The 17,268-nt window shown below is 39.6% G+C and overlaps 1 protein-coding gene across 5 annotated transcripts in view; it reads right to left on the reverse strand.

Annotated features, from left to right (window-relative positions):
* Positions 1 to 16,136, reverse strand: part of mid1 (midline 1) — a 34,043-nt gene extending 17,907 nt beyond the window's left edge. The window contains exon 1 of one of the 5 annotated variants that reach the window (XM_082509470.1): positions 16,006 to 16,136. The gene's annotated coding sequence lies outside the window, so the exon portion shown is untranslated. Of the gene's footprint in view, positions 1 to 440; positions 636 to 5,055; positions 5,110 to 8,821; positions 8,947 to 16,005 lie in introns of those variants that run through there. The other 4 variants (XM_082509468.1, XM_082509471.1, XM_082509467.1 and 1 more) reach the window with 4 other exon arrangements.
* Between the last annotated feature and the right edge of the window lie 1,132 nt (positions 16,137 to 17,268).

Here is a 17,268-nt window from a genome sequence, read left to right on the forward strand (position 1 = left end):
AGTGGATCTCTAAGTCTGAGCAAGGGTTGGAAAAAAAAGGGAAGTGGGAGGAGAGAGAGAGAGAGAGGGAGGGAGAAAAGAAAATAAGGCTAAAAGATATATTCTTTCAGGCAGAGGCCATGTGAAAGTGTGTGTTTTAGGAAATGCTACACTGAATTGCTGCTTTAACACTGGAAATCGACTTTGTCTGCTCCCACTCTCTTTGACGCTTTTTAATTACAAAATCCCTGTTGGCCCTCCAAGTTAGTCATCTTATTCCACAAGTTCTACCCACACTTCATAACATGAAGGAATCTGTGAGCACCACAAGGCCAAACCACCTCAGCTCTTGCACAGATCCTTGCCTACAGGCTTAGAAACATATGACTCATTGTTTTGGTAGAAAAATACAGAGGCACAGAAACACAGTGAACAGAGCTAAGAATGACCCTCTGACTTACCTGCCACATGATTACAGCAATAAACAAGCAGATAGTTAGGCTCTACCAAGTTGATCCACTGCAGCGGTCTGAACTTTAAGCAAAGTCACTCGCCCCCTGAATCTCTGTGAGTTTCTGACACTAACTCTTTCCTTCTAGCCTACTGAAAAAACAGCAGGAAGATCAAAACTTACCACCCTTTTCTCTTCCCTCACTGAGAACTGCACCTATCCCATCTACAAGTAGTGGGCTGCAAATTGTTGAGATAGCCAATCATAAGAAAGGGGCAGGCCTTTCACTGGTTTGGTCTGTCTCTCGGAACTGTTAGAGCATAGGGTGTTACCATAACTCCGGAAAGAGGTTTGCTGTCATCCTCCAATGGATTTTCCCCCCCAAATAGCTGAGCTGCATGCCACAAAAACAACATGCACTGCATTAATAAACAGATTCATTTCAGATTCATTGCATGTTTCGTACGATGAGATTTGCATATAATATAAACCAAAATTTGCAATGCTTTATAGTTAACCCTGCTAAAATTAGTCTAGAATAATGCAGCTTCACGCCTAAGTCACGGTTCAATGGAGCCAAATGGAATAGTGCCTCATGAAACACAGTAATCAATTATTAATCAACTGTTCAGAAAGTACAAGAGCGACACTTTGCAAATGCTATCATGGCTAAGCAGAGGTATATTAATAGACTGTCAGTCATTTATGCCATATAACTATTAAGAATTGCTATCTTCATTATCTCAATGCTGATGAATAACATTGCTCAAGGTAGGAAGGTTACTTTATGTTAGCTTGGAAAACGCTCAGAAGAAAGCTTATTTCTTAAAGCAATAACACCTTTTTTTTTCTTTCTTCCTTTTTTTTCTTGTGAACACATTCACTGAAATGGAAACACACAGGAATGTAATGTGGCTGCGACAGCTGACTTAGATATTGTTGAAAGTTTTCTCAGATTGTTGGCATCTGTTCACCAGTCTCACAGAAACGCTTCCAACGCAAACATGTGCTGGCTGACAGGATTGGCATCCAAATAGTGAGACTGATAACATCAAGTTTGATCCGTTTATTAGCACTGAATTCGAGCTTACTTTTGAGGCAGGGCATTACCTGCAACAACCTTGTCAACAACATAAGGTCAGAGTGGTTTTTGTTCTTCTTTTTTTAAATGGCATCCATATAAAGCAGACGTTTATGTTGTGGGGTTAAACCACAATATATAAGGCATGGCTTGGTTTGGATTAACTTTAAGCCAAAACCCCGGAGGAGGAGCAGTGAGATCTTATTTTTCAGTATAAAAAAGGATCAAAAGAAATGTAGGGGAATGACAAAAACACTTAGATTCTTATATATGTTAACTCAAATAATGAGTTGAAATGCATCATAACTGCAGCTGCAGTTAGGTCAGCACCATGTGCAGTGTGGAAGCATGCAATAAAGTGCAAAAATATTTAACTGAGCACCACAGAAAAATTCACTGGGCCATAAAATCACCATTGATGTTTGTTTACATTTTTATATCTACATTTCAAACATGCAGACAAAAAAAATATGCAGAATACCGTATTTAATTTAGCACACTAAAACTCCCTCAAAGCCAAACTCCAAAGTCTAAAAGAAACCTAAACAGCTTTTAAAGTGTCATCCACTGGAAATACAGATCACGCCTTACCTCGCTGTCTGTTACTCAGTCAAGCACACAGTTCACAGCCAGGGTGACAGATGAATACAGAAATAAAGCCCAGGAAGGGATTTTTCTCAAAACACCGGCTTTCCTCAGAAGCCTCCCTTCAGCTCCCACTTTCTGTCTGGGTTCTGCTGCTTCATCTGTCTCACTGCTATCTCTGAAATTCTCTTCACACAGCCTCTTTTTCTCTAATCCTCTATAAAAGAAGCCGAAACTGCTCCAAATGGTTCAACCAGGCGCCGACTTCTCAGGCTTTTCCCTCTTTGTATTATTTTGTTGGCTGGGATCATTAACTTAGTCCCATGAGAACACAAGGAGGTAAATAAGCCCCCTCCTTCCTGTGGGAGGCTGTCAATCACAAATGATGATGAGGCAGTGAAGGGGGTGCTTTTAGCCAACAGGGAAGAACTCCTGATTGGTCACCAGGGAACAGAGGTGCTCTGCATGACAAATGAGAGCTCTGGGATAGATTGAATTGTGAAGATGCTCAGCGAAGTTTACATGCTCTTTTATAATAGACCTTTTGCGTCTTATTCATTCACCTGTCAAAAGAATGTAAAGCCATGGTAATGAATAATCAAAGAGGGCAGCAAATGTCTATTTAATGCAGCTGAATTCAGGAAAATGTAATTTATGTTGTAAACGGCTAACTACTGTCAACACAAATAATCCCAGGATCTTTAAATGACTCTTTGGTACAGTCTGGACACTCAGCGGGGGGACTGCGAGGCAAGTATAAAGCTTCCGTTGCCATGACAGTGTGGCAAGAGCAACGGTGCATCTTGGCGCTCCAGCCAAATGCCACTCTAATCTTTTCACTGGCAAACCTTCAGCTCTCTCTTCACAGCTTGTTTGTTTCTCAGTCAAGCCTACTGCTGTCTGTCACTGTCCAGTTCCTTCCAGCAACCCATGCCAATCTAAAGTCTGCAACGTTTTGTAAGGAGCAAAAATGTGTAAAGACGCTGTTAGCGAGACAACAATACCTGAGAGAGGTCGCTCTCCTCCCGGTGACCATGACTAAATTGAGAAACAAAAGGCAAATTAAGCGGGTGACTCCTATGGCCATGTAACTAACATACTAATGGATGTGAAACTTCACAGGACAAATCAATTTAATACATAAAAAACTACCAAGCGGCATATAAAGATGAAGCTAATATGACTGTCACAAAAACCTAGTGGCATTTTAAGGCCGGCTCCCAAACCAAAGAGCAGAAATAAACACATTTATGGCATCATTTTTAAATAATTCACTTTATGGCTTAAAATTAATGGCAGGGCTGTTCTGGGTGGTACAGCGAGCTAGTACCAATAAGGCTGCTAGCTTGCTGTTAAGCTTTACCTGCGCTAATGTGAGTCACTGAACTTCTTCTTGACTTCTTGTTGCAGTTGGACAAATAATTTGTCCAGTTGGTGATTACAATTAAAATATTTTATTTGTATGTGACTGTGCGACCAGAAAGTCTGTAAAAGGACCTTGCTAAACAAGCTAGCTATTATTTCCTGAGAATTTAGCACTCTTTTAACACTCCTTCCTTACATTCTCTTCTTTCTGGGAGCAGAAAACAATAATAATGCTAAAGTTAAGTCTGGGTGCAAAACACAGCAAAGGTAGTCCTCATATCAGTCCTTAGATGCACACAACCTTTTCAATAATTTCCAACAGCAAGAAAATCAGCAGGAAAGTGCTATTGCTCTGAGTACTATATATATATCCACAAATTGTCTGCAGAATAATTAGTTCACTGCTTGCTCTCATATTGAGAATCATATTAGGGCAGTAAAAGGCAATAAAACTCAGGACATTAGAGTCATCCTGACATTTGCGGCCAGTGCTTTTTAAAGATGAAAATGACTTGCTACTTCAGGGTCAGTCTAAAGTCACGCCCTATTCTGAACTGTAATAAACGCGAAGTGGAAAAATGTCTGTTTCTGTTTTACTCATCCCATAAATATAAAACTTGTCTGGGCTGTGGTTTTAACAACTGTCCCCACCTCACCCACTGGAAACCCAATCTGATCCTTGTTAACACACAAATTCTCAGGGGCTTTCAAGTCCAGCAAATTGATCCATATTTATTTTGGTATCTTCTTGTTACTTAGTAGCTCTGCTTTCCACTAAAAGCAGATATAATAAACTGTATAAATCCAAATATTTACCACGGATTATGTCATAATGCATCAACATGACTGAAATATAAACTGGCAGTTTCATTCTATCAAGCTGATATCAAATTGGACTCCAGATGTTTGAGGAGTAACAGAAGCAATTTTGTTTATGCTTTGTTAATGCATTTGTATATGTGACCTTTTGTGAACTGTTTTCTTAGTGTAATCTTACTAGAATTAAAAAAAAGGTCATATTATAGCGCCCATATATTTCCTTATCAATAAATAACAGCATGGCTGGAATAATTATTTAAACAAATGAATATTCATCCTCACTAAATAAGGCCATTTACAGCCTGAGGCAGTTCTCTTGATGATGGCTGGCACATCACGCTCTATAAATTGGGGGGGGGGAAAGCCCTGAAAAGGGCTAGAAATACCCTCCTGAAAAAGCAGATAAGAAGTTAGAAAAAAATAGGCTGTGAAATTGAATGTTACATAAACTTTGATGAGGGAAAAAACAGGATCTATCCAAGTGAACAAATGAGCAGACATTTTTAAACTGCATCATCATCATCATCATATGTTTCATCTTGGTGTTTATTCTTTCCCAAGTTCAAACCTCTTTCATACCTAACAAAGAAATTCTTAAATATACATTAAACAGAGAATAAAATTTAAGGTGACATTTTGGAACTAGAGGACAGACACCATATGCTCCAAACAATGCTCTGACAATGATGAGAAATGCTCACTAAAGCATCAGGACTAATTAAAGAGTCAGGGTATTTCATTAGCAGCCAAACAGTAACAAGTAAATCTGACTTACATGGTATAGCAGAATAATCTTCAAAAACGCAGAAGTAAGATGCAACTCCCACTGACAGCTCAGCTCTGTTTTTCAGCAGCACATGGGAAATTAAACAAAACATACAGTAGCATCCTGGCTAGTCTCTTTCCACACTCCCTCCCTCATTGGTAAAGCTCTCTACCCTACCCCAACCCCAGCCGTATGCTCATGCAAGTGTAAAACATGTCCAGGAAGCGTCACTTCCACTGGGCTATTTCATGGATACTGTCTCCATTAATGCCTGGGCCCACCAACCCCTCCCCTATTCCGGGGTTGAGCTCTTGCCCCTGGCACCCCACCCTCTCAGCAATGAGACAAAGAGGTAACAAATGGAGAGACAAAGGGGGGTCCACAAACCTAGGGGGACCACATTTTGATGAGTTTCTAACTAAGCAGCCAGGCCTTGAACAGATGGGATCAGTCTCCAGGGCTATCCTGCATGGCTGGCTTTAATACACAGCTATATACATCCTCACAATTGTTAAGGTCTGCTCACTAAATGGCACGCATCACCTCATAGAGCACATGCAAGTGAAAGGCAACACAAAGGAGAATATCTTTACAATGTTATGTTTGCCATTAAGCCTTCAGAAATGACGGTAATTAAAGTCTGAATGTACATGCCCAATTGAGTTAGCGCATGCTTTGGCATCCAGATTGTCCTTTTGAGTGCAAACAGTGATCTAAGCAGCAATAATTATTTTCCTAACTAAGACAGTCCAAAACACTTCTCATTTTGCCAATAAACAATAAGATGAAAGCGTAGACTGCCCCCGCCATGGCAAAGGTTCAACACTTTAATTGCTTTCATCCCCAAGGCATGATGCCCACAACAAAGCAACACACAATCAATCCAAACATCAACCAAATGAACGAGCCCGTTAGTACCAGGCCAATTAACACTCACTGCAGTTTATCTTCAGCTTTCAACGGAGGTGTTATTTTGTGCAATTTAAGCTGGTATCTCAAAGAAAATCTGCACGTCTTCATTTTTAGAGTGTAGGAGGTTTAAGGATATAAACTGTAGAAGATCCAGCATCTACATACGCACATTCACTGTGCTTTATGATAGACTGGCAGAACGTATAGAGCCGCTGTGGGCCGTGACCTAGAAATGATTCTTGTCCTCTTAGTTTTCTGCGGCTTCGCTGATGCTACGTTCAGTTATGCCAGCAACAGAATCAATTATCAGCCCTGTTCTGCTCTCTACTATAGTGTATCAAACGAATACATGCTGTGATCCTAAGTGGTGGGACTGAATTTATTATAAAATATTGACATAAACAGGCATATTTTAAGGGATTCCCTACAGAGCATGTCTGTTTAGTGCTTTTAAAGCAACGCTTTTAAGAGACTCTGTTAATGTTTGAATAGTAATAACCTTATTCAGCACTTATAAAGCATATATTTACTACACTCCACCCTGAAATGATGAGCATGAAGTTTTGAAAATTATGACAAGGGATCAAAAGAAAAAAGTGGAAGAACAAAGGAAACGTTCATATATCATTTACAGAGGAAACTACTTATACTGCGTTGTTCAAAGCCTACTGTGTCTGGTGCTTTCTCATTGAATTGAAACACTGAGGATTTTTTTCCCCCCTTCTTTTTGGAAAAGTAAGGTCATGTTTTATGTTTAGTCCACACCACAGCCCCAAGGCCTGAAAGTCGTGGCTTGTATTTTATTTTATTTTTTATTTTTCCTGACAAAAATGTATCTTTCTGAAAGAGTGCATGGTGAACGCCTGCTACATTCTTGCTGCTTGGAGGAATCTGTAATTGCTTCCAGCTTCTGAGGGACCCACTAAAACTAGTGTCACGTCTTTATCATTATACTCTCACTGACAACACTGGAGTTATCTTATCAAAGATAGTGAAGCATTGAGCTAAATACCCCCACAAACACAAGAGGCAGCAATTAAAGACAGTACTTATCCAACACAGGAAGGAATAAAAGTGTACCGTCTACTCTCCAGTGAAGAGGTTTAACACTTATCTGTTCTCCAGTTCTCCGTTAGAGAAACAAAGACACAGTGCCACTGTGCTCAAACATCCTACGCCAGGATATGCTTGAGGAGCTCTGAACATCTGTTTTGGTGCACTGTGTTCATGCGTTCATAGAGACTGTTGGAGCCAAAAGCAGAAGTGCAGCTGTTGTGATCTGGGTCAGCTGCGTCTGAGCTGAGCGATGTTTTCAACACACTATCTTTGCGGGTTAAATTAAATTTTGACACTACCGTCGCCGTTTCATTTAGCACTGACCATGATAACCGCCGTCGTGTAGAGAACGTACACATAACAGTCTGTCACTGAGGTGTTACTGCTCCGCTGTATATGTTGGCTTGGTGCGGCCCTACAAAAAACCTTCCCTTACACTCCATCTACATGTCAACAAAACATTCCTTCGAGACAGTTTAGGACACATTACTCAACCCTGGCCTGTGAAGCGCATTCTTCAAGGTTTTAAACTGGATGAACATTTGCAGAGGTATCACTGATAGAGGGATATGCTTCAGCTGCACTGTGCAGCGAGTCCAAACACATGCATGCGCACACATTACAATCACACGGGCCCCATTTCCCCACAAGACCCCATTCCCATTTACAGTTATTGGCTCTGACAATGAGAGTGACCTAGCATCAGCTCTCGCTCTGTCACAACAACGAGGCGCAGAGAATTCACAGCTGATGGAGTTGGCACTGCTGAGCCGATGGAGACTGTTTTGTTTATCATTTGGAGTGAGGACTGACGAAATAGAGCTATATAATGAAGGCGAGAGGGAGTTTTAAAACATATATTAAAATCAGCAGACATCCAAAGCACTCAGGGGAATAATAATACATTCAAGCTATCTTCTTCTGTGTCTTTATAATATGATTATTATTCAATACCTCAGGCACAAAAGATTGATGTTAAGAAATAGTTTGGTCGCTTAAAACTGTAGCAAGCAGGGTGTTTCAGAGAAAAAACAGATCCAGATGCTTGCATGTAGGAAAGTACTAAAATCCTAAATGAATTCACCAGAGTTCCCTATCCGCAGTTATTTGGCACAATTGCACATTCTGGTCTGTCTGAAACAACATGGCATTGCTTCACTTCCCACCAAAATAAAAGTTTGAGGGAGGGAAATGCCTCTCGTCGAAACTTATGAGCGATCCAGGAAAAATACACAAAACTGCACAAAACCTTAGCACCACATTTCTTCCTGTGAATAGCAAAAGATTTATTTATTTATTTTTGCCAGCTGAATAATTTACCAACAGTTGTTTTGTTCAGTTGTCAGCAGATTTGATGCATGTGCACGCATGAGTGAACTTCATATTAAGACAACATATCTGGCCTCCCTCCCTTTTAAATTAACTTTTATGTTGAGAAGCACAAACAACCCACACTTTTAGTGTCTTACGTCTTCTTCTTATGCAAACCTGTTTGTGCAATCCTGTGCATCCATGCGTGTATTCTCCTTCACCGTGCAGACTGCAGTGTGTAAGTTTCTTATGTAGACTATAGCAGATTCCAAGGAACAGCTGAAAAAATTGCCAGAAACCTTTTACGAAAGGATAAAGGCCCCAACTTTCACCCTTTGTGACTTAGCACAGTGCTAGTCAATTTCCCTGCTGTTCAGTTTGAGGTGATTAGCACTGGTCATGCAATTAAAAAAAAAACAAAATCTAAAGTCAAGACTCAGCACTAATTAAAGTCGCTTGATCCAGTCCCACTAAGTGTTTCTTTAACAGATCTTACCTGCTTCCCCATGGCTGCAGTGGTATGTGTCTCTGTCTGGTGAATAAATATTAGGCTAAAACTGAGTGTTACTGTCAGGCAGCTGGTACTTCCCCTGAGGTAAAACAGGAGACAGAAGGCTGAAGGTGTTCTGTCTGCATGTATACTCCCCTTCATTTGGGGTGTGTACCTACACATACCTCACTGACACTCACTCTGCTTCTCATCTGCTGTACAGGTTTGCACAGGAGCACGGAAAGCTCCTGAGAAGAAACTTAACCCTTTGATGAGTTGGCATTAAAGACACTGATTATCTTGAAAATCCAACCTAACCCAAAAGCTTGTGGACTCTATTCTTGGTCCATTAAGATAGTGGCAATGATATTAATGGCCGTTAATGAGTAGCATTCCAGCTTTCAAAAACAGAGTGTAAAGGGTGACCAGATATAGTGTAAATCAGCATCATAACAATGCTGATAAAGAGATCTACTTCTTCACCATGGGTGGCTTGTGTTGGCAAGAAGAGAAAATAAGTTTTAAGCTTAAGGATTTGCAGCAGCCAGCAGCAAAGGCAAAAAAAAAAAAAAAAAAAAAAAAATCGTTCTCGCTATTAAGCAAGAGAGAATTGGTTTCCTCCATAATGAGAATTCATCCTTTGAGATAGATGAGTCAGTCTCAAAACACAATTCCATACTTGCAATAATGAGATCATATTTGAGGAATTGGGTGTACGGCTTTCAAGCAGGAAGAAAAAGTCAAGGGTTTGAGCTAGACCTCACCTTATCTTATGAAATTTTCACTTTTCAACTCATAATAAAATCACTGAGTATTAACATTCACAGTACGCACATGTCAAACAAGGTGCTGTAAGGAAAAGGAATAACAGGAAGGAAGAAAAAACAGAGAGAGAACCTTGCTTTTCTTCACCCAGTTCTACTGAGGTAGAGATTTTAAAGCGTGTGTGGCTAGGATCTGGTCAAGTAATAAAAAAAGGCCACACAAAACAAAACTGAAAAATGGACTGGAAAGTTCTGGAAGCTGCCACTTAGAGGAAACTTAGAAACCTAAGACTGCAAGCCTACGCAGGTTATTTTGGATCAGAGAAAGGAAAGTTACAAATCATGTAGGAGTTCAAATAAAGTCAGAGTCGCTTTAGTTTTTGGGGGAAGTGTTCGGTTAGGTTGTGTATCATATAGAAAAGGATTTGGGAAAACCTAAAAAATAAGGCAGGGACAAAGGACTGATATCTGTCAACGCAACCACATCTCCTATACTTTGACCTGTTGATGGTGTGAAGGTGAGGCTAACATCCACGGTTTTAAGATGTCATTTTAAAAATGTTGTGTTATGGTAGATACCAATAACAGTGCGAGCTGATTCAATTTTGGTAAAATGGGTCAAAGTCAGGTTCACACCATATGTGAAAATCAGTAAAAACAACTTTTTATCAATCGCCTTCGAACAATATACTAGGCCTAGGGGACATGCTATGTCAATTAAAAGAATTTAACCATGACCTTCATTGTTAGTGCCCAAGGTCAAAGTTGTTCTTGAAAACAAATTTCAAGAATCCATATCGAGTGTAATATATGATATATAAGGGCAAGGAGAGAACACACGTTTTCTTTTTTCAGTTTGACGCGCTACGACATCACAAACATGCCAAAGTTCTTGAAATAATCACACACTGCATGACTATGTCCTAAAAGCTAAAGTTTTTACAGCTTATAGAAGCCAAAGATTTCAGGCAATTCTGCTCCAATCATATAATAATATGAAAGATAATAAAAATACATAATTTTAGTAATGCTTCAAGGTCTTAGGTTAAAGGTCAGACATCACCGTGTTGTTATAAAAGCAGGCGGACATCAGCATGTTGTGATAAAAACTTCATAAAGCATGAACATTTTAGGATAGCCCTCTATGCCCTCTCTTGTTACCTACTGCTACTACTATATAGTATAATAATGTAATATATTCTGCTGTGCAGAACATAGACTGAATTCTTGCTCTGAATATGTTTACTAAGTCATCTGAGTTTTCAGTCTTATGATGCATCTGCCTGTTGGTGATTTTAACAGCAATGATCCTTTTTTGAAAATCTTGGATCTGATCGAGACGCCTCTGATGAGGTTTTCAGTGACGACTGTGGCACATCAGACTGATTTGATTGTCTGTGTAACATGCACTGTGACTTTGTGCTTTCAAGAGGAAGCTTTTGTAAGCGCTGGATTACAAGGCAAAGGTTGATGCTCGGTCGAGGATGAGATGAACATGATCAGAGTTTGTTAACTCTGCCATGATCACGATGGAGAACACAGAATGATCAAGCTGACAGCTCATCAGCTAACTCAGCATCTAACAGAGTTGATGAATGAGTTGCTCCCCGAACCGGCACACCATTTAAATCTCACTCTTTCCATCTGTCATTGCTTCCATCTTCTGATTAGCACCTCATTCTCTTATAATTACCCTTCCTGTACGAAAGTGGCACTTATTAGAGGTGGAAAATTTTGCTGGGACGGATTCTTGTTCCAACCTGTGTTGATGTTCAGGAATTTTGAACTGGAGTTTCGTAACTAAATATTTAAAACTAAGTTTAGGCTCTCTGTAGTGAATTGATCTAACTGTGCCTGGTGGACTGATGGAATATTTGAATAGTTAGAATCATCATAAAGCTGGTAAAGGGGGAAAGGTTCAATCTACTTTGAAAACATCTACTATTTGTGTGCTTTTATGATAAGAGAGCATTTTCCACAGGCCAGCTGACTCCCTAGATCTGCCTACATATGATGAAACCAGGAAAAAGTTATAGGAATTACAAGGGACTTTTCACACACCTGTTGAGGTGGGATGATTACACCTTTATGATTTCTTTGAGCAGAATACAGTTTGATGACTTCACCAAATTTCCAGAATATAGCAGTGAGTGGGCAGGGATGCAGAACATTTACTGTGGAGCATCAGACATAGTATGAGACACCTGAAGTGTGAGATGGTGTTTCATACTGCTGAAAATTTGGTTTTAAGGTTACCAGCAGTATAGGATTAAAGAGGAGCTAATGTGCTTGCCTTTTGAGAATAAAATGCCAGAATGTTTCGGATCAAGATAAAAGATGCCACAATCATATTTTTAGTGAAATAAATAAATAATTTAAATAAAAACATTTACATTTTAGTATTGAGCTTTTTGCATCGAAGGACCCAGGATTTCTGGTCATTTTTAGAGTGGTCTTAAGCAACAGCTTTTAAAGGCTTTTTAAAGGTATTTCAAATCTTTTCTTTAGACATTGGTTGCTTTTCCACTCATTTTCAGTCCAGTCTTTGTACCTGACCATTTTCAGAAGAAGAGTATTTTTTGTTTGTTTGTTAATCCACTGAACACTGACCTATATCTCAGTCAAGCATAAAAAAGGGCACCCAATGAATGAATGAACCAGTTTTGCACATAACAGGCAAGTTAGCAAAGAGACAATTTTTTATTGCATCTTTATGTACTTTGTTAGTAATTGTTAGTAATAGTTGTATCCTGTTTCTTTAGTTGAATCCATGAATAAAATGACCAAAATAACACATTTTGAGAGGCATAAAATTGCATTTGTCACCAACAACTGCAGTCGATCCATCTACTATTCTCTGAAGCTTCATCAGAAATGATCTCAGTGGAAGGGTGGCAAAGACTGAACTATGCTAATTTATAAAAGAGCTAAACTGAAAGACAGTGGGAGCACATCTGATGGCACCATGAACCCAAATTTGAATTATTTTGTTCAAATCAACTGATATATATGTTTGGAGGTCAATCGAGATGTAAAACAGTGAGTGTATACAGCCATCTGTAAACCACGGTGCAGGCTCTGACATCATTCGGGGTGCATTTCAGCCATTGGCGTGCACCACTGGGGAACACAGTAAAATACCATCAGATTTTCATTCACCATGCAATACCATCTTAAGCAATGACCTCAGACACAATGCCAATAAGGTCATGGATTGAGCTCTCTGGAATCCAAGCAATGTTACTGAAGCAGTGTGGGATCACTGGAACAAAAGACTGAAGACTACTCAAACAGTTTACATGAATGAGGTCATACTGCACATACTGCACTCCTGGATCTATTTCCCATTTAGGGGTGGTTCAAGACATTTTACAGTACAGTACTGTACAACTAACTAACAGTACAGTGACTCAGTGGTTGGCACTGATGTCTTACAGTAAGAAGATCCTTGGTTTAAATCCTCTCAGTGGCTGGGGCCTTTCTATGTGCAGTTAATGTGTACTCCTGGTGTCCACATGGGCTCTGTCCAGATAATCTGGGTTCCTCCTACAGTCCAAAGACATGCCTGTTAGGTTAATTGGTAATTCTTATAATTGGTAATTGGCTTTATACTTAGACTGGCTTTAGATGAATAATCTTGCCCTGTGTGCTTTGACATCTGGGATAGGCTCCAGTGCCCCTGCCACCCTGAATTGGATAAGCGGTTAAGAAAATAAATGGATGTTTGTTTTCATGTTTTATAAGAAAACTATCATCAATGGGCACTTGTTAGCAGCTTACAGTTGATAAAAGATAGGCTTAGGAGCGAGGGAACATGGCTTTTATCCTGTAGTCTAGGAATAAAATAAGTATTAACATAGAATTTGTTAAACACGTTGGCTGTCTTTGTTTTCCCATTCAAACTCGTTTGGTTTGTATTTTCACTATGTTTAAGGAAGAGAGCAGAATAGAGACTGTTTACAAACCGAGCACCTCAATCAAACCTGGAGAGCTTAAAAATCAATTTTACAGCCTGACAGTGTTGGCGTTTGTTATTTGTTGCTGTGTTTGTAAGTGTCTGGTAGCTTTGGCTCAGTGTATCTGGCGGTATTGGTTGTTATTAGCTGGCTGCTAAGTTCCCCATGATGATTACTACAGTATTTCCACAAATCCTATACATCAAATGACTGCCAAACTGAATAACATATGAGATAGCACATTACTAGAATCTGCTATATCTGAAAATGAAGACCCGAGGGAATAAGGATGCAACCAAGACGACAAGAAAGAAAAAAAATCGTCTAGAAGGAAAGAGGACACGGCGATAAAAAAAAAAGCTGCAGAGAAAACTCGCCTCGGAGCTGCTGCTCCCTGTCATCTTTGAGACGAGAGTGCGAAACCTTAAAGGGTGCTGATTAAAAGCTCGGCTTCTTTATTGGCACACAGTCATATTACCAGGTGTTTGGATGTTTGCACTTTAACACTGATATTTTTGAAGTAATTATCACGGTCCATTCTCTGCCTAATCATTAACTGCTGGCAGCCTCTTTCATTCATAACAAAGAAAGGTTATATATAATTGAAGCTTGTTTTAACATGTTTTCTACACTCTGTGTGTACTAGCTTTGCCTGCGTGCAGCCTGTGTACATAGGGGAATTAAACAGAGCTTTAAATTGCCCTGCAGAGTATTGATAATGACCACTTTCTCTTCAAGACATTTTCTGGTACTGATCACTTTTACCAGAAAATAATTAGATTCCCCCCCACCCCACCCCCCCACCCCCCATTTTTGCCACCTAAATAAGGATTACATATAAGACTATGATTAAAAATAAACATATTAAATGGAATCTATCTATCTATCTATCTATCTATCTATCTATCTATCTATCTATCTATCTATCTATCTATCTATCTATATATATATATATATATTTTTTTTTTACATTGCAGTGGTGAATGCTCATATTAAACATGAGTCACATTTTCAAGTAATCCCTATGAGCCCAAAGCTCTAGCTTCAAAGTGCTCTAAACTCTCCAGTTCAGCTTTTTCTTCTCTTGGCTCAAATAACAGACAGACAATATATTTAATATGGTCATCTCAGACACACAGCTCAGACTTAAAGCAAATATTGTGTTTGCAAACTGCAGCTAGTCAGAAGTAAGAGGGCATAAACAGAGGTGAAAGGAGTTGGAAATTATTAAAATAGTTCCCCGTCTAAATTTAACAGTCACATGTCTTTCACACACACTCTCACACACACATATTTTCACCGAACATATGTTGTGAAATATCTCTGCGCATATGCTAACCGCTAAATGGCATTCTGACAGTCTCAAGTAGACTGTCAGACAAAAAAAAGAGAGACAGAGATGGCAGTAATACTAATAAGCAGACAGATTCAGTATGTGTGTAGTTGTCCCATAAAACAAGCTTGATAACAATGAGCTATGGAGGAAAACATCTGGTTGCTCTGATGCCTGGTGTTGCATGGAAGTGGGTTTTTTTTTCCAGCCACGCAGTTTTCTGTTTGTTGCGCAATTTTGAAGACTGAACAAAACTGCCTGTGAAAACTGGATTTTGTTTCCCAAAAGGTATTGTAACCGCAGCTTCAACAATGAATCATTCACAGTCTAACACAGCCAAAGACCTGACTTGAACCCGAGCCCTTGTCCCACCCTATATACAGCTTGCATCCCTCTGCTGTGTCCTGTAGACCCAGGGAGTGAAGAGGAATCGCTGGTAATATAATTTTTCGGACATCACAAACAAATTCAGGTCCATGCACTTATTTGTTCGGGACAAACATGTATATAGGACTTGAATACAAACATCAGAATGAGAAAAAAAAGAAAAACACAAATTTCATCCATTACTCTAGGTGCAGTGTGGTCTCTGTTTCAAAAGGGGAAATATTAATCACATTTATTTCCAATTGGAACATGAGGCAGAACAGATGGCAAGAATGAAATGAGATTTTGCAGGCTGCTCTTGCATTGCTTCACGGAGATTGTGGCAAACTGGAGAGGGGAAGACTTTTTCTCAGTATACTGGCCCGATCATAGCAATCAGACATAGATTAATTGAGTTGGAAAGCATTGATGTTAAATTAAAATTTTAGAAAAGTAACTTTTAAGCATTACTTCAAACAACCCCTCCACAGAAGATAGTTGCTCAGAATGCAAAGCAAGTCAAGAACTGCACAAAACTGCTTAAGCTTGTTTTATCAGTGACTCAGTTGGTATCTAAACCATCACATTTTGGTCATCAAGTGTGGAGGTGGACTAAGATGAGAGGCTTAATGCAATCACTGCTAATCCCTTTAATCTGGAACTTTTTCTTTTTCTTTTGAAATAAACTTCATTACCCAGTCAGGACTATGACTCCCATAAGCCTCTTTTTTATTGACATTAGGGCCGTGTGTAACTCTTGCATTTACTTACCAGTGTATTATCCATTTTTCCATTAGCTGAAATGCTGGGCATCATCAGTTATTTACAGTTCTGCTAAAGTTACCGAAATCCAAAGAAGTCGAATCATAAGTCAGCGCAAAACAGCTTCTTGCCTCACCTTCCTGGGAATGCAAATGCAGCACATTACCTTGGCACTGACAAGTGACTGAGCACAAGATTTGACTTCAAGGCACACCCTCTAATTTTAAGTTAAATTTCACAAGGAGAGAGGAAGCATTTACATTTACGTGTGCTCACGACTGCTTTAACAAGCCAGGGAATATCTCCTTTAGATGGCTTCAGATATATGGCGAATAGCTGAAAAGCAGTTAGTGCAGCTGCATATTAAGTGGTCCAGAATTGGTGCCTAAAATGACAGAAAAAGGACTGAGGACTGAGTGATTGTGCATGACTAACACTTTAATGAGCTCCACTGAGCTCTATTTTTCCTCTGCAGAGAGCTGTGTATCAATCTCGACCTTGAAACTGCAGGGCCAGGGCTCTCTTGTTTCTGACTGTTGAGTCTCATTTTGGTTGTGACCTTCTTCTGTCCTCCCTGCAGCTGCTCCTGATGCTAAGGAGCGGACTCAGAGAGGATGGGCCTCCTGTTGGGAACAGAAGCAGTGGATCAATTTACATCCAGTACTGCAAAGATAAGACGTGGAATTAAATATTTGATCTCAGTCGTTTGCTTCAGGAGGTAGCTGCGGTCTGTTTGTTTTTGCCCTTCAGTGTTTGGCCTGGTAGTGTTTAGAACAATGAATGGTTCCATTTGCAGCACAGATTTTTTTATTTTTAAGTCGTGAAGACAAATGGCAGTGAGAGTGGATTCTCTGTGAAACACATCCAGACATCCTGTTCTGTTTTCTTGGTCTCATCAGAATTGGACTGCATGGCAGCCAATACAGCTTGAGTCCGACAGCTGTGGAGCCTTCAAAGTTTAACCACAAATCTTTGTATTGAGGAAATCTGCTGTCTTTGATGAATAAAAGAAGAGCGTGCTATGTAGGTGAGAAATTACCTACCACTAAACTTGATACGTGAAAACTAAAATAGGCAGTTCAAGCAATCACAATCATTCCATCATGTTACATTGACTAATCATAATGAAGCACAGCTGTCTGGAATCTGTGCCAAATTTCATAGACAGATGATTTTTTTGTTTCCAACAAAACATCCATTTAATGTTAAATATGAGCTCGTCTCAGATCTTATGTCCATTAGCACAGAGTAAGATTAATGCAAAATCCGTGG

The sequence above is a fragment of the Aulonocara stuartgranti genome (genome assembly GCF_965226115.1).
Source record: "Aulonocara stuartgranti genome assembly, chromosome: 16".
Taxonomy (NCBI): Eukaryota; Metazoa; Chordata; class Actinopteri; order Cichliformes; family Cichlidae; genus Aulonocara; species Aulonocara stuartgranti.